Below are 19,265 nucleotides of genomic sequence, written 5' to 3' on the forward strand. Positions count from 1 at the left end.
ACATTTAGAGTTTTTGTTTATGGTAACCCTTTACTGTTACTCAATGAAGCAGGTATAACAGGACACCAACTCAGTGGCCTTCTTGTTTAAGTGTTCGCCCTAAGATTGGAAGGTTGGGCGGCGTTCTATCCCCGTCCGAGTCATACCAAAGACTGTAAAAATGAGACCCGGTGTGTCTCTGCTTGGTACTCAGCATTAAGGAGATAGATTGGGGTAAGGCCCTGCGATATACTAGTGTCCTGTCCAGGGCGTGTGCATGTACATCAAGCTGCCTCAAGCTACGGAAACAGGGAGATAGTCTCCTGCTCTATGAGCCGTTCCGGCTCGCACAAGCACTCTGACTTACTAATGATATAACAGGGCTCATTATAACTCATGTAGGGTTATTATAACTGACATGACAGAAGAAATGTTAGGCTAGTTTGCTAAGCTATGTGTCAGCCATGAACATACGACAGCATTATGTAATTTGACATAGGCTATGTAACTTGCTATCCCCACTTCAGGTAAAGTTTTACTGTAAAACAAATATTTTGTTTTACGGTAACCCTTTACGGTAACTCAATGAAGCAAATCTCAGTTACACTTTCCTTAAAGCTTGGCGGTATAATGACTTTTTATAAGCACGTATCAGCATGGGTAATGTCTTATTATAAAGCTTATAATATGTTATGTTTCTCTAAGTAGGAATTTTTCAACAGTGTCACACTGGTTGTTATTTAGACAGAATCATTACTAAGAGATGATAAATGGCTCATATAGGCTTCTAGCAACTCTTATAATGAGTTATAACCACAATATAACCTTTATAACCTTTAGGTAAAAAGTTACTTTAAATGTACTTTAAAAAGTTACTTTAATTTTACTCTACTTTAATACTTTAACTTATTTCTATAAATCATTTTTGTGAATGACCTTTTTGCACTAATTTAGTGTACTAACTCCATTGGATGTGTCCCTTACGTACCACCTGTTAATTGAAATGCATTCCAGGTGACTACCTCATGAAGCTGGTTGAGAGAATGCCAAGAGTGTGCAAAGCTGTCATCAAGGCAAAGAGTGGCTACTTTGAAGAATCTCAAATATAAAATATATTTTGATTTGTTTACTACATGATTCCATATGTGCTACAATGTAGAAAATAGTAAAAATAAAGAAAAACCCTGGAATAAGTAGGTGTGTCCAAACTTTCGACTTTTACTGTATGTCCTGGTGCTTTTAAGTTTATAAAAAACTGACCATGGACACATTATACATCAAAATGACTTCATGCTAAGTGACACTTTCCTGTCACAACTTTGCTGAAGAGCTTATTCCTGAATTTGAACTTTAGAAAAGTTTGGAGACACTTTGAAACACACATGAGAGGCAGCCCCTAAGCTTCATAAAGGGTGATATTATGTCCGGGGAAAGTATGATATGCTGTGCCTCTATGCACCTGTAAATCCATGTCTAATATCTTTTTCTGAGCGCATGTACAGTATAGGGGACTCTTGGGGCTAATTCCCTTCTCCTTTATGTTTAGCTCAGTCTCATCGAAGGGGGTGGAGGGGATGAGCGGTCTGTAATGGGTTTGGAGTTACAGTCATGCTCAAGCCTTGTATATACCGTGGAGCCCCGACCGACCCCGGGAATGAAACAAAATTAGAGGGGAAATTTGCAACTTAAATTGTCCGAAGGTCACTCTCTCTCTCTCTCTCTCTCTCTTGCTTTCAAACACATTCAGTCTATATCAGTATCCCTCTTGCTTCTTATCCATGTTGTTCTTGTATGATTGGTCAATGCAGACAATTGTGTTGTATGATTGGACAATGCAGACAATTGTGTTGTATGATTGGACAATGCAGACAAGTGTGTTGAATGATTGGATAATAAGAAACGCTCATTTTATTTTTTGGGGCGAAACATTTTAAAGCGGTGTCTGTTGCGTTCCCTAATGAACACAACCCTTGTGTATAGTCATGAAGAGTGAGACAGACATGCCTGTTGAGTTCTTTACCAAGGTCAGTAGGTATGAGACTGAATTCATGAAATCCCCAACCAATCAACCGATGTGATGGAGAAGTTTGGTTTTCAGGTTAAGATCCAACAGGTATGACGTCTAACTTCTGTAACATCAGGAAGTAGAAGTACATACTTTATATACAGGTAACTGCCGAAATAAAGCCACCACGAGACACCAGAACATCTTCAATGAACCTTAGCATGGATTCTACAAGTGTCTGAAACTCTATTGGACGGATACGACACCATTCTTCCACGAGAAATTCCATCGTTTGATGTTTTGTTGATGGTCGTGGGAAAACGCTGTCTCAGGCATCGCTCCAGAATCACCCATAAATCTTGAATTGGGTTGAGATCTAGTAAATGAGACACACACACACCCTCATCTCCAATCCAAAATTAAATCTAGAATCAGCTTCCTATTTCGCAACAAAGCCTCCTTCACTCACGCTGCCAAACATACCCTCGTAAAACTGACTTATCCTACTGATCCTCAACTTCGGCAATGTCATTTACAAAATAGCCTCCAACACTCTACTCAGCAAACTGGATGCAGTCTATCACAGTGCCATCCGTTTTGTCACCAAAGTCAAATCAAATCAAATCAAATGTATTTATATAGCCCTTCTTACATCGGCTGATATCTCAAAGTGCTGTACAGAAACCCAGCCTAAAACCCCAAACCGCAAGCAATGCAGGTGTAGAAGCACGGTGGCTAGGAAAAACTCCCTAGAAAGGCCAAAACCTAGGAAGAAACCTAGAGAGGAACCAGGCTATGAGGGGTGGCCTGTCCTCTTCTGGCCACCCCTCATAGCCTGGTTACACCAAAGCCCCATATACTACCCACCACTGCGACCTGTATGCTCTCGTCGGCTGGCCCTCGCTACATATTTGTCACCAGACCCACTGGCTCCAGGTCATCTATAAGTCTTTGCTAGGTAAAGCTCCACCTTATCTCAGCTCACTGGTCACCATAACAACACCGACCCGTAGCACGCGCACCAGCAGGTATATCTCACTGGTCATCCCCAAAGCCAACACCTACTTTGGCCACCTTTCCTTCCAGTTCTCTGCTGCCAATGACTGGAACGAATTGCAAAAATCGCTGAAGTTGGAGACTTATATCTTCATCACTAACTTTAAGCATCAGCTATCTGAGCAGCTCACCGATCGCTGCAGCTGTACACAGCCCACCTGTAAATAGCCCATCCAACTACCTACCTCATCCCCAAATTGTTTTTATTTACTTTTCTTTGCTCTTTTGCACACCAGTATTTCTACTTGCACATCATCATCTGCACATCACTCCAGTGTTAATTTGCTAAATTGTAATTACTTCGCTACTATGGCCTATTTATTGCCTTACCTCCTTACTCCATTTGCACACACTGTATATAGATTTTTCTATTGTGTTATTGACTGTATGTTTGTTTATTCCATGTGTAACTCTGTGTTGTTGTTTTTTGTCGCACTGCTTTGCTTTATCTTGGCCAAGTCACAGTTGTAAATGAGAACAGTTGTAAATGAGAACTTGTTCTCAACTGGCCTACCTGGTTAAATAAAGGTGATATATATATATATATATATATATATATATATATATATATATATATATATATATATATATATATATAGTCACGGCCCCTCCTCTGCAGTGCAGGGGCGGTTCCTCCTGCAGGCAGAGGAGGGTCGTTAGTGATTGGAGCCACCTGGGCTCAGGGTATTTAACCTGTTGGGGGTAGGGGGCAGTATTGACACGGTCGGATAAAAAACGTACCCGATTTAATCTGGTTACTACTCCTGCCCAGTAACTAGAATATGCATATAATTATTGGCTTTGGATAGAAAACACCCTAAAGTTTCTAAAACTGTTTGAATGGTGTCTGTGAGTATAACAGAACTCATATGGCAGGCAAAAACCTGAGAAGATTCTGTACAGGAAGTGGCCTGTCTGACAAGTTGTTGTTCATCTTGGCTCTTTTTATTGAAGACTGAGGATCTTTGCTGTAACGTGACACTTCCTACAGCTCCCATAGGCTCTCAGAGCCCGGGAAAAAGCTGAACGATATCGAGGCAGCCCCAGGCTGAAACACATTTACGCTTTAGGCAAGTGGCCGATCAGAGGACAATGGGGTTAGGCGCGTGCCCGAGTCGACCCCGTGCTTTATTTTCTTTCGTCTGTTTACCTCAATGCAGATTCCCGGTCGGAATATTATCGCTATTTTACGAGAAAAATGGCATAAAAATTTATTTTAAACAGCGGTTGACATGCTTCGAAGTACGGTAATGGAATATTTACAATTTTTTTGTCACGAAATGCGCCATGCTCGTCACCCTTCTTTACCCTTTCGGATAGTGTCTTGAACACACGAACAAAACGCCGCTGTTTGGATATAACTATGGATTATTTGGGACCAAACCAACATTTGTTATTGAAGTAGAAGTCCTGGGAGTGCATTCTGACGAAGAACACCAAAGGTAATAACATTTTTCTTATAGTAAATCTGACTTTGGTGAGTGCTAAACTTGCTGGGTGTCTAAATAGCTAGCCCTGTGATGCCGGGCTATCTACTGAGAATATTGCAAAATGTGCTTTCACCGAAAAGCTATTTTAAAATCGGACATATCGAGTGCATAGAGGAGTTCTGTATCTATAATTCTTAAAATAATTGTTATGCTTTTTGTGAACGTTTATCGTGAGTAATTTAGTACATTTTTTGTAAATTCACCGGAAGTTTGGGGGTATGGTAGTTCTGAACGTCACATGCTAATGTAAAAAGCTGGTTTTTGATATAAATATGAACTTGATTGAACAAAACATGCATGTATTGTATAACATAATGTCCTAGGTGTGTCATCTGATAAAGATCATCAAAGGTTAGTGCTGCATTTAGCTGTCTTCTGGGTTTTTGTGACATTATATGCTAGCTTGAAAAATGGGTGTCTGATTATTTCTGGCTGGGTACTCTGCTGACATAATCTAATGTTTTGCTTTCGTTGTAAAGCCTTTTTGAAATCGGACAGTGTGGTTAGATTAACGAGAGTCTTGTCTTTAAAATGGTGTAAAATAGTCATATGTTTGAGAAATTGAAGTAATAGCATTTCTAAGGTATTTGAATAACGCGCCATAGGATTCCACTGGCTGTTACGTAGGTGGGACGATTTCGTCCCGCCGGCCCTAGAGAAGTTAAACTGCTTCACTAACCACTCTTCTCTCTCTCTCTCTGCTCCTCCAGGTATGATCCTGTTTTGTTTGTTCCTTTGTAGTTTTATGTAGTTTCCACTCAGTCATATTCACACACACAGATTCATGCATCCCTGCACTTTACATACACCCTACATTATGACATTTCCACACCTCATTCCTTTTTCTTTGTTTAAAGTTCATAGTTTTTGGTTTATAATAAAGAACCTTTTTGATTAGCCTATACCTGTTGTTCGTGTCCCCTCATTTTTGCCACAGGCTATGAGCCGGCCTGTGACAAGATATATATATATTTTAAATCCCCTATGCTCCTTTGAGTTCCGCCTTTTAAAGTCGCTGAGATCTTGTCGTCTAGCCATGGTAGCCAAAATAATGGGCAACTGGGAATGTTTTATACATGACCGCAAGCATGATGGGATGATAATTGCTTAATTACACCTTCTTTCAATATATTTTCTATCCCTCATTTTCTCAAGTGTTTCCTTTATTTTGGCAGTTACCTGAAGATTAGAAGTACAATAAATACGATAGCCAGAGCATCCACTGTCTTTAGTATGTGTTTTGTATTTTTCCCAGACAAAACTGAATGGTAACAGTTAGGGATGTTTCAGGGACAGTGCTAGGTCATCTCCATGCCATGTCCCTCTTACTTCTTGGCCTACCGTGTGGCACAGCAATGGGAAACACAGATCATGGGACTAGCCTAGCTTTAGCACTTTAGCCTAGCATTAGCAGTTTGTCTGAATCACTGTGGATGGGAGTCCAGCAACAAGACAGCCGTTGGCGATGCCCTTTAACCTGAACCGCCCCCAATGAACGTCTGGTACTACACAGCAGGAAGGAAATCACACAAGGAGAGCCGTGTTGTGTTTAATACGGTACCGTGGTGCAACGCAGATGCCGAAAACATCTGTTCCCAGATGTGACGCCACCGTCTAAGACGAGGACCCATTATTCGTCTACATATTCATGACTCGACGATATGTTATACACATAACACAGGCAAAGTCTGCCACTGCCTACGGGGTCGTTTGAAGGCTAGAGTGTTTTTATGTAATATGACTGTAGTAGTACATGGTGGATACCGGGAGGGCTTTCATTGATAAATTCCCACGTACTTCCAGATGAAACTGTGACGGCTTGTAGTCACAGACTTGACTGGTACACCTCTGCTGGTATAAATCTATGGGACTATGTCCCCATTCTAAAACTGTGGCATGCAGTGAACTTTTCAAAGTGTCCAAAATCTGAACAAATGTGTAGCAATCTGAAATATATGATGATTTCTGACATGGTCAGGCATGTAATGATGCCATTTCAATCATTCTGTAGTCACGTTCATGAGGGTTTCATGATTATCAGCCCAAATGAAATGTGTGAGTTCTTGAGTTCTGAACTTCCAACAGTAGCTCCCATAGTACTCATGTACAATGAAACATATACTGTAATCTATAAATACAAACATATCCCGCCATAACGCCTTTAAACGAGCTTATGCTAAGGCAAATTAAATGCTGTTCTAATAAATAGTGGCAAACTTGCAAATATTTTCTAGGTCCACAAACAGGAGGAAGCAGCAGTGTTATAAATATACTAGACTTCATGTCAGTAGCGGGTTAGAAAAGTATCGTTTGGGAGTTACAGCACATAATATCAACCCTTTTCAATAACTGTCATTAAGAATGTGGCATGGAGTTTAAAATTACACCACAATTTACAGTAACTGCATGCTGGAAAGGGAGGGTCAACCAAACCTTCCATCTCATGGGAAGCAGGAGAAGTGGTCTTAGGAGTTTCCAGCATGGGCAGACCCAGCCAGACATTCTGCTGGACTACTTATGACTCACCTTCATAGAAAGTGGCGTAACACTTTAATATATTTTATGAATAACCATTAATAAACAATTTATAAATAGTGTAAATAGTGTTAATAGAATAGTATTTCATTATTTGTGAACATTTATAAACATTTATAAGGGATGGATCGAAATTTACAGAATGAGTGTCTGGATGAAAATGGGCGAGGTTCTTGCTTTTTCAATATCAGTCAAGGGGAGGGCTTAGAATGTTTTCAAATCTAGTCAAAGGGAGGGCTTAGAATGTTTTCAAATCTAGTCAAGGGGAGGGCTTAGAATGTTTTAAAATCTAGTCAAGGGGAGGATTTAGAATATTTTAAAATCTAGTCCAGGTGAGGGCTTAGAATGTTTTAAAATCTAGTCAAGGGGAGGGCTTAGAATGTTTTAAAATCTAGTCAAGGGGAGGGCTTAGAATGTTTTAAAATCTAGTCAAGGGGAGGGCTTAGAATGTTTTAAAATCTAGTCAAGAGGAGGGCATAGAATGTTTTAAAATCTAGTCAAGTGGAGGGCATAGAATGTCTTAAAATCTAGTCCAGGGGATATATTTCTCAGAGTTTTAGAGTTGCTTATTAGTTGCTTATTAGTGTAAGGGTTGCGGAACTGGTGGCAGTGAAGTCAGACGCAGGAGAGCAGAAATATGTAATAGCCGGAGCAGTTTAATACAAAAACCCACGGCAATACAAAAATAACCTACATGGGTACAAAACCCAATGCGCACCAGTTACATAGAGTACAAGCACTTACAAACAAACAATTCCACACAAGGACATGGGGGGAGCAGAGGGTTAAATACACAACAATTAATGAGGGAAATAGAAACCAGGTGTGTAAGAAAACAAGACAAAACCAATGGAAAATGAAAAGTGGATTGACAATGGCTAGAAGACCGGTGACGCCGACCGCTGAACACTGCCCGAACAAGGAGAGGAAACGACTTCGGTGGAAGTTGTGATAGAACCCCCCTTGACCCGCGCGCCGATACCGGTCTCGGGGGCGACCCGGAGGGTGAGGTGCAGGGCGATCCGGACAGTGATGGTGGAACTCCCGCAGCATTGAAGGGTCCAACACGTCCTCCACCGGAACCCAGCATCTCTCCTCCGGACCATACCCCTCCCAGTCCACGAGGTACTGAATCCAGTATGGATTGAACGGAGTACGCCGGGGCCCCCTCTATGTCCAGAGGGGGCTGAGGAACCTCCCGCACCTCAGTCTCCTGGAGTGGGCCAGCCACCACCGGCCTGAGGAGAGACACATGGAAAGAGGGGTTAATACGGTAATCTGGGGGAAGTTGTAACCTGTAACTCACCTCGTTCAGTCTCCTCAGGACTTTAAATGGCCCCACAAACCGCGGACCCAGCTTCCAGCAGGGCAGGCGGAGGGGCAGGTTTCGCGAACACCAGGGCCTCACTGCGGTGCCGGTCTGCGCCGGCTTTCTGGCGCAGCACGGCGCACTGAAGGTGAACATGGGCGGCGTCCCATGTTTCCTCCGTGCTCCGGAACCAGTCGTCCACCGCAGGAGCCTCGGTCTGACTCTGATGCCAAGGAGCCAGAACCAGCTGATACCCCAGTACGCACTGGAAGGGGGAGAGGTTAGTGGAGGAGTGGCGGGGCGAGTTCTGGGCCATCTCTGCCGAGGGCACGAACGCTGCCCACTCCCACGGCCGGTCCTGGCAATAAGACCTCTGAAACCTACCCACATCCTGGTTTACTCTCTCCACCTGCCCATTACTCTCAGGGTGAAAACCCGAGGTAAGGCTGATCGAGACCCCCAGACGTTCCATGAATGCTCTCCAGACCCTCGAAGTGAACTGGGGACCCTGATCAGACACTATTTCCTCAGGCACTCTGTAGTGCCAGAAGACGTGTGTAAACAAGGCCTCCGCAGTCTGTAGGGCCGTAGGGAGACCGGGCAGCGGGAGGAGACGGCAGGACTTAGAGAAATGATCCACAACAAGCAGGATTGTGGTGTTTCCCTGTGATGGGGAAGATCGGTCAGGAAATTGATCGACAGGTGTGGCCATGGCCGCTGTGGAACGGGTAAGGGGTGTAGCTTACCTCTGGGCAGGTGCCTAGGAGCCTTACACTGGGCGCACACCGAGCAGGAGGAAACATACACCCTCACATCCTTAGCTAAAGTGGGCCACCAGTACTTCCCACTCAGACAGCGCACCGTCCGACCGATGCCTGGATGACCAGAGGAAGGTGACATGTGGGCCCAATAGATCAGCCGGTCACGGACAGCAGACGGAACGTACAGACGCCCAGCGGGACACTGGAGGGGAGCGGGCTCTGCACGCAATGCCTGCTCAATGTCCGTGTCCAGCTCCCACACTACCGGCGCCACCAGGCAGGAGGCCGGGAGTATGGGGGTGGTATCCATGGGCCGCTCCTCTGTGTCATACAGCAGGGACAGTGCGTCTGCCTTACAGTTCTGGGAACCTGGTCTGTAAGAAATGGTGAAAACAAAATGGGTGAAAAACATGGCCCAACTTGCCTGGCAAGGGTTCAGTCTCCTCGCCGCCCGGATGTACTCCAGATTGCGGTGGTCAGTCCAGATGAGAAAAGGGTGTTTAGCCCCTCAAGCCAATGTCTCCACGCCTTCAAAGCCTTGACGACAGCCAACAGCTCCCGGTCCCCCATGTCATAGTTTCGCTCCACCGGGCTGAGCTTCCTCGAGAAGAAGGGGCGGCACTTCGGTGGCGTACCCGAGCACTGAGAGAGCACGGCTCCTATCCCAGCCTCGGATGCATCCACCTCCGGATGGGCCAGCACGGGAGCCGAGGTAAACAGAGCCCTCAGGTGACCAAAGGCCCTGTCCGCCTCAGCCGACCACTGTAAACGTACCGGTCCCCCCCTTCAGCAGTGAGGTAATGGTAGCCGCTACCTGACCAAAACCCCGGATAAACCTCCGGTAGTAATTGGCAAACCCTAGAAACCGCTGCACCTCCTTTACCGTGGTGGGAGTCGGCCAATTACGCACGGCTGAGAAGCGGTCACTCTCCATCTCCACCCCTGAGGTGGAAATGCGGTACCCTAGGAAGGAGACGGACTGTTGTAAGAACAGACATTTCTCAGCCTTGGCGTACAGGTCATGCTCCAACAGTCGACCAAGCACCTTGCGCACCAGGGACACGTGCTTGGCGCGTGTAGCAGAGTATATCAGAATGTCATCAATATACACCACTACACCCTGCCCGTGCAGGTCCCTGAAAATCTCATCAACAAAGGCTTGGGAGACTGATGGAGCATTCATCAAACCGTACGGCATGACAAGGTACTCATAATGCCCTGAGGTCGTACTGAACGCCGTCTTCCACGCGTCTCCCTCCCGGATATGCACCAGGTTGTAAGCACTCCTGAGATCAAGTTTGGTGAAGAAGCACGCCCCGTGCATTGACTCAATCACCGTGGCGATAAGAGGTCGCCGGGTAACTGTACCTCACAGTTATCTGATTAAGACCTCGATAATCAATAAACGGTCGCAGACCTCCCTCCTTCTTCTTCACAAAAAATAAACTTGAGGAGGCGGGGGAGGTGGAGGACCGAATGTACCCCTGATGCAGGGATTCGGAGACATATGTTTCCATAGCCACCGTCTCCGCCTGTGACAGAGGATACACGTGACTCCTGGGAAGTGCAGCGCCTACCAGGAGATTTATCGCACAATCCCCCCGTCGATGGGGTGGTAACTGAGTCGCCTTCTTTTTGGAGAAGGCGAGAGCCAAATCAGCGTATTCGGGGGGAATGCGCATGGTGGAGACCTGGTCTGGACTTTCCACCATAGTAGCACCTACGGAAACCCCTAAACACCTCCCGAACACTCTTGCAACCACCCCGTGAGAGCCCTCCATAGCCATGAAACAGTGGGGCCATGACAAGCTAACCAGGGTAGGCCTAGCACCACAGGAAACGCAGGAGAGTCAATGAGAAAGAGACTGATTCTCTCCGTGTGACCCCCCTGTGTCACCATGCCCAGAGGAGTGGTGGCCCCCCTAATCAACCCTGACCCTAATGGTCGACTATCTAAGGCGTGAACTGGGAAGGGTGTAGCCACAGGAACGATGGCGATCCCTAAACTATGGGCAAAGGAACTGTCAATAAAATTCCCAGCCGCGCCTGAATCGACGAGCGCCTTATGCTGGGAATGCGGGGAAAACTCAGGAAAAGTGATGAACAAAAACATGTGTGCAACAGAGGGCTCTAGGTGAGAATGGTGCTTTCTCACCTGGGGTGACGCCAGAGTGCCCTGCCTGCTGCCTCGACCCCTAGAGGAACCAACCCGGCACCGACCGGCAGTGTGACCTCCGTGGCCACAGATGGTGCACGAGATGAAACCTCCTCCGGTCTCCCTGAGCGCAGCACCTCCCAACTCCATGGGCATCAAAGCGGTGGTGCTGGGGGATGGAACTAACAGACCCCGATCTGGACGTCCGCGGGTAGCCAGCAGGTTATCCAGCCGAATGGACAGGTCCATCAGCTGGTCGAAGGTAAGGGTGGTGTCCTTGCAGGCCAACTCTCGACGGACGTCCTCACGCAAACTGCAGCGATAGTGGTCGATCAGGGCCCTGTCATTCCATCCTGCTCCGGAGGCCAGGGTCCGAAAGTCCAAAGCGAACTCCTGTGCGCTCCTCGTCCTCTGCCATAGGTGGAAAAGATGTTCACCCGCCGCTCTGCCCTCGGGCGGGTTGTCGAAGACTGCCCGGAAACGACGGGTGAACTCCTCAAAGTGGTCCAACACCGCATCTCCTTCCACCCACACGGCGTTGGCCCACTCCAGGGCTTTCCCCCGAGAGGCATGAGACGAGGGCGGACACCCTCTCATGGCCCGTAGGAGCCGGGTGGACGGTTGCCAGGTATAAATCCAACTGCAGTAGGATCCCCTGGCAGCGGGCAGCCGTCCAATCGTACTCCCCGGGGAGGGTGAGGAAAATCCCACTGGAACCGGGTGCAGGGGGAGTGAGTAGTGGAGGCCCCTGTTGTGCTGGGGGAGGTCCTGGAGGAACTCCCTGTCTCTCCCAGCGGTCCATGATTTGGACAACGCGGTCCATGGTGGCGCCGAGATGGTGGATCATAGCCTCTTGCTCCAGGACGCGCTCCTCGACCCCTATACCAGGGGCACCTGCTCCTGCTGACTCCATATGCAGGTGTGGAATTCTGTAAGGGTTGCGGAACTGGCGGCAGTGAAGTCAGACGCAGGAGAGCAGAAATATGTAATAGCAGGAGCAGTTTAATACAAAAACCAACGGCAATACAAAAATAACCTACATGGGTACAAAACCCAACGCGCACCAGTTACATAGAGTACAAGCACTTACAAACAAACAATTCCACACAAGGACATGGGGGGAGCAGAGGGTTAAATACACAACAATTAATGAGGGAAATGGAAACCAGGTGTGTAAGAAAACAAGACAAAACCAATGGAAAATTAAAAGTGGATCGACAATGGCTAGAAGACCGGTGACGCCGACCGCTGAACACTGCCCGAACAAGGAGAGGAAACGACTTCGGTGGAAGTTGTGACAATTAGGCTATGTATTGAGTATACAAAACATTAAGAACATCTGTTCTTTCCATGACATAGACTGATCAGGTTAATCCAGGAGAAAGTTATGATCCCTTATTGATGTCACTTAAATCCACTTCAACCAGTGTAGATGAAGGGGAGGAGACAGGTTAAAGAAACATGTTTAAGTCTTGAGACAATTGAGACATGGATTGTGTATGTGTGCCGTTCAGGGGGTGAATGGGCAAGACAAAATATTATATGCCTTTGAATTAGGTATGGTGGTAGGTGGCAGTCACACCTGTTTGTGTCAAGAACTGTAACGCTTCCGGGTTTTTCACACTCAACATCGTTGTCCATCAATAAGTGTTCATAGCTTTCCCCTGGATTCCCCTGGTCAGTCTATGTCATGGAAAGATCACGTGTCCTTAATGTTTTGTACACTCAGTGGCTTAATCATTAAAGTCGTTTTTATGTGTTTTTGAGTGCTTTGACTGGTTGTACTCCATAACATTATGTTTGGAATTGTGGAAGTGCGGAAAGCGCAAAGGGAACATTTTGAGGCTCTAGAAAGAGGATATGTGGTACATATAGTATTTATGTAAAATCCTTCTTTCAAAATATATTTTTCAATTCTGTATTTTAACTGCACAATCACAACTTATTAGATAGATGACTATATTATTATATTAGATACAGCACATCCCTTTTGGATGCTTATTTCTCCCTTCCTCTCATATCACATACAACCACAGAGAGGGGATAGTGCATTTCCCTGCCTCTCTAATGTACAGGCACCACTGACACGCAAGGTGTCATCACGACCACAAATCACTTCCCTGTGCATCTCTCCAGCTCTCTCCCTCTCGCTCAACCCCTCCCTCACCCTATCCCTCTCTCGCCCCCCTCCCTTCTCTCCCTCTCTTTTTCTCCTTCCATCTCGCTCACTGTGTGCGCTCCAGTGCCTCATAAAGGAGCACTGAGTGGAGGATATTTCTCAATTAGAACACATGGGAGCGCAATGCACCGGCCAACCCTTCTCCTTCTTCTTCTTCTTCTTCTTCTTCTTCTTCTTCTGCTACCCCCTACCCATCTCCTTCCCGCTTCTCCTTTCCTCCTCCTCCTCCCACAGGCCCTTCCACTCCCTCCCTCTCCAGCCCTCTTAAAGCAGAAGGAGCAGGGAGAGGGAGAGGGAGAGGGAGAGGGAGAGGAACGGGGCCCTGTCTGCAGAGGCGCCCGTCAACTGCCGGAGGGGCCTTTATGCAAATGAGCGTGGAGAACATGTCGAGATTTGTTTATCACCCTTAGGCCCCTCCCCTTTCATTCTACCTTTCCATCAACGCACAGACAGTCACTCTCTCTCTCTCACACACACACACACATGCATAGGCAGGAACGTGACACACACATACTGTAGGCAGGCAGGCACACACACACACACATAGCCTATTTCCACTCCTCCTCCCTTCTCTTTACTATGACTCCCTTCTCCTCTATCTCTGCACTGACAGTTTTATTCCTTTATTATTTTTCCGGCTGAAAGGTTAGTGGAGCCCGGTCCAGTCTCCCTGGCCCACAGCCCACCCACCCACCCACCTAGCGTTAGCTAGCGTTAGCTAGCATTAGCGTGGGTGATTGAGAAGCCATTGTTACTGCTGCATTCCGCCAGCGTCCACTGAGGCAGTGGGGTAAGGCTTCTAATACTAACCAGTGCTAACGGGAAGTCTACACAAACTGGGTCGCAGGGGGAGAGGGCGACAGCGAGAGAGAGAAATGGATAGAGGGAGGGAGGGTGGGAGGGAGGGACTGAGAGGTTGAGGGTCACACAGTCATATTTTTAGGCAGTGTGGATTTTATTGTAAAGTAGGATACTGATTCTATTTTTCAGTGTGTTTATTTATATGCATATATGAATATAACTATACTACCAACCCAAATCACAAAGCAACTCTTTAATATTAAAGATGCGCTATGCAGAAATTGCTCCACCATTTGCTGGTTGCTAAAATGCTAATAGTTAGCCTAATTTCAGTTTATGTGACAAAACAAGCAAGTATAGTGTTGAGAATCATTGTAACATCTAAACCGCTGTGAAGTATCTTTTCCATAACTGCAAATTTTGTATTTTCAGCTGTTTGAAGCTGGTGTACAAAACCCAAAGTAAAAGACACATAAATTAAACTTAATAACAGGAAGCATAGAAATAGCGCTTCTTACACTTGCTGTCAATGAGAATGACAAATCTATAACACATATTTCTATGTGAATTTGGTCAGGTCACCCAAAAAGTTACATGTTGCAGCTTCAAAGTAAAAATGTAAATAAACAATATTTGTTTTCCAATAACCTACAGGTCATAATGAGCCGACTTCATATACATTTGGTTTAGGAACATTTATGCATCATAGTCAAATTGTAGGCAAGATATTTACAGGCACGTTTTCCTCCCCGTTATATTTTTATACAATTTCTGACAGTCAACATTTCTGTGATGAAGGTATATTATCTTTTTAATGTTCAATGCACATTTCTGAAATTGAAAGCATCCAAGTATTTCCCTGTGGACAGACACCCTGGTGTGGTATCTCCAGGAAATTTGACGACGAGACAGACAATCGCGACGGAATCCTGGGACCTACTCTTGAACATCAGTGACCAAACACGGAACCGCAAAGCAAACCCGACAAAGAACAATTCTGACGGTGCAAGGGGGCCGAAAGCTGTCAGTTTACATCCCAGGGAACAGCTGTCTTAAAATCCACTCTGGGATATTAATAAGGGAGCATCCAGATTTGAAGTCAGTTTTCAAACTACTCTGAAAAAATCAAAGATAAGAGAACTGAAACGTCCATCACTCACTGACTGGATTGTGAGCAGTACGTGACAGAAAATGGATACTGAAGTTCTGAAAAGCTGTTTGTGAGAAGTTTTGGAAAGTTTTAGTTTATTTAGACCACTCGCTAAAACCTGACTTTTGCTCTGCTCCCTCGCATCATGAGATAGTTCCTGGAGCATTCTGGATTATTGAAAATAATTATGAGCTACTTTTAAAGCCAACTCAATATGTAAAAGACGGTTACTGTGATCATTAACGTAAGCAACTATTGCATGATTTGTTCTGTGAGCTCTGGACGAATTCACTGCATTACAGCAATATTCTGTACAATGGCCATAAAGCGATGTCCAAATAGGTTAAATGTCCCTTCAATTGACATGCTGTTTCATGTTCAAAAGCAGAGGCCTCGCACACACACTGCTCAATTGTGACCACATAAGACCTTCCAAAAGTGGTTGACACGCACGGTCAAGTGGCACAGACGGTATGTACTCTCCCCTTTGGTGTGTTTGCTTGTTTAAACTTGAACAGCAGGGGCCACGGTTTCATAAGCTGTGGCCGCTCCTCTGTCTCCCTGGCTAGATACTGAGAAAACGTTAGAGATCCTCTGTAAACATGTTTCAACAAGATCTCACAAAGAGGAAGGTTTTTTCTGTGTGTGTGTGTGTGTGTGTGTGTGTGTGTGTGTGTGTGTGTGTGTGTGTGTGTGTGTGTGTGTGTGTGTGTGTGTGTGTGTGTGTGTGTGTGTGTGTGTGTGTGTGTGTGTGTGTGTGTGTGTGTGTGTGTGTGATATGAGGTAACGGAACAGGCCCACCTGTGCAGACCTGTCTCTTCTTTCTTCAAACTTGTCTTCCAAACATTGTGCATCTTCACTCCAACTTCATCTGGGATAGATACAGTTTGAATCAGGAAACAACAGTATGAGTCTGTAGAATGACACAAATCACACATACCACTAAAATAAGTTTAGTCTTGCTAAACAAAAAAGAGAAGTCACCAAAAATAATTTCAGAATCTCTCCTTCTCAACGACTTGCTGACTGACTAGTAATTGAGCATGATTTTATCACACCAAATAGTCCCTGGTCTATTGAACTTAAACCATTGTGGTGGCAAAACCATGTGAACCCAACAATCAAGAGTGTTGCTAGGATTTTAATACATTCAGAGTTCAAGCCCGATTCTAGAATAGCTAGTGCAAACCCACAAACAAAAAATCCATGCTTCTGTCTCCCTTTCGCTTCCCGGTGGAGTTGGGAGATGATGGAGAGCTAGCTTGGATCGACAGCCTCATTTTCTAGTGGGTTAGCAGGCTAGTCTGACTAGCGGGTTGGCAGGCTAGTCTGGCTAGTGGGTTAGCAAGCAGGCTAGTCTAGCTAGCGGGTTAGCAGGCTAGTCTGGCTAGTAGGCAGTGACAAGCTAGGCATTGGCAGACAATGCCTTAACATAGTTGGAATAATTTTTGAAAGATTAGCTTCCACTTACATTTCTTTTAGAGAACGCCACTTTTTTGTTTTTGAGACTAAATTAGCCATGCATACTTTAGTAGATCTGAAAAAGTATTTGCATAAATGTTCTTCACATTAGCATACACATTTTTCAGTTTAGCCTCATCCTAAACAACCTTGCACACTTTCAGAACAGACTTTTTGGGGTTAACTCCAGAAATCATCTAAAACACAGTGCCAAACATGTCAATGTAAAACAGGATCGTTTGCGAGGCTGTACAATTGCACAATATGTGACACCTTCCTTGTCACACAGCTCTGTCACAAAATTATAACATTTAAACTCTGGCTCTGCTATTTAGTTTGTAAGCTACTTGCGAAAGGCTAGTGCATTTACAGGGTACCCACCACCAAACCCAAGCTCTCAAAACTCATCAATTTCCTTAATTGATTTTGTTTCAACTTGTGTGATTGTTTCATGTTACATGTTTCATCAATGTAGAAACACCAATTGTGTAGAAGAGTGTCATGATGATGGGCTAGCTGGGCTAGAAAAGGCTAGAATACAAACGATGGTGGCGTAATGCACTTGTGAATTGTTAAACCCACTGAATCGTTAAACAAGGGCTAGCTAGCTAGCTATAAAAACTACAGTAACATTTCAGTACAACTTTGGTTAGGTACAAAGTTTTCCAATTTAATTAATTGTTTTCCTTTAAAGACCATTTTTATATCATTATCAAATAATTTCTGGGTAACAATTAAGTACCTTACTGTAATAGATTTTAATAAAAATGTGCAAAATGTGTTTTATATCAAAAAACGATTTCTCAAGCGAGAATTTTGCTAGGACTGTCTGGGAATGGTTTGAGTGGGGCAGGGAAAACTGAAAACTGCCTGTTATTGGCAGAGATGTTTGGAACTCTATTTGTTATTGGTCTATTAAAGCCCACATGCAGTCTTCTTAATTACATTTCTAAACAATCACTGTATGTCCAATGCATCACTGTGCATGTTTATTTAATGTAAATAACTCCCAAATATATATTTTTTTCATTTATTTTCCTGAGCCTCTTTTGTCCCTTGAAATGCTCAATATAATTGTGTGGGTGTTAGGAAACAAATTTGAAGATATTACATACACAGCCCCGATTGGCTGACAGGATGGTGTAGAGCCCACCCACTTACCCAGGTGAACGGTCTATTATAATCAGATCAGATTGTGGCATCTTGATCTGGACCAAAAACTCCATCCCACCTGAACAGGCTGAAATTCCAGGCATTTTTTTCAAACAGCTCTTACACCAAAAGAGCATTATCATAATTTTCACAATTTCAGAGTGTTATATCGACCTCATAGAGTGGAAATATCATTAAAAAAACAGGAAATCACACTTTTAACTGCACTTCCCCTTTAACCAATTTACTGCATGGTGGCATCACCATGGAAAGCCAAAACTACCTCCCATGCAAACCTGTAGATCAGAAGGTCCTGTGTAAATTGTGTTTTCAACTAGCAACTATCAGGAAATAAAACTGATCTAATGTTTTCACACTTTTACAGTGTTAGTTTCATCAGCTATTGTACAATATGATATAAAACAAAGGAACAACAGCATTTTGACTGCACTGGGCCTTTAAAGCTAAACAAACAAAAACATTAAAATCATTAGAAACTTATGTTCCAATATATTCAATTACTGTCAAGCACAGATGTTCTGGAGTGATATTGTCACTCCTGTAGGCCTATTTGAATTCTGAAATGAACACAGCATCTTTCTCAAGGCAAGAAACAAATCCAGAGGACTACCCCTTTCAAGGAATAGCTATTGCTCTACTTCATCCTTTTGAATGGGAACCTAGCGCCAGACATTGAGATGCTCCATGGAGAATCTCCACTGAAAGTGGCTTTTAGTCCAGGACTGGGCGGAATCTGTGTCTGAGAAACCAGCATCAAATGTATTTGTAGGGTATTAGTTGTTGAAACATAAATGGAAAAAAATAACATTATTTTAATAAATTTCATTTATTGCTGTTCAATTTTCCATTTCCATTTTTATTATATTCTGTATTCTATTATTATTTTTTAAATTCTATTCTCCTATCTTTGTTTCTGTCTTTCCCTATAGATGGCTCTCTCTCGCGCTTTCTCATTCTCGCTTTTTCATTCCCTCCCCCTCCCTCTCTGTTCATGCACAACCCATGTTTTATCGCTCTCCCCGTCCGTGCCCTCACTCTTCCCCCTCTCCCCCAGTGGAGGGTGCTGTCTCTGGGCTTTGAGTTCCAGTGGTAGGCCCCTAGCCCCTGGTTCTCTCTCTCACTCTCCAGGTCAGCTTGCCTGCCTGTCAGGCAGCCTCTCCGGCAGCCTCTCCCTACTCTCACAAGGGGACGTGAGACAGAGCAGCTCCAGC

This window comes from Salmo salar, chromosome 01, assembly GCF_965601325.2.
Source record: "Salmo salar chromosome 01, fSalSal1, whole genome shotgun sequence".
In the NCBI taxonomy this organism is placed as follows: domain Eukaryota; kingdom Metazoa; phylum Chordata; class Actinopteri; order Salmoniformes; family Salmonidae; genus Salmo; species Salmo salar.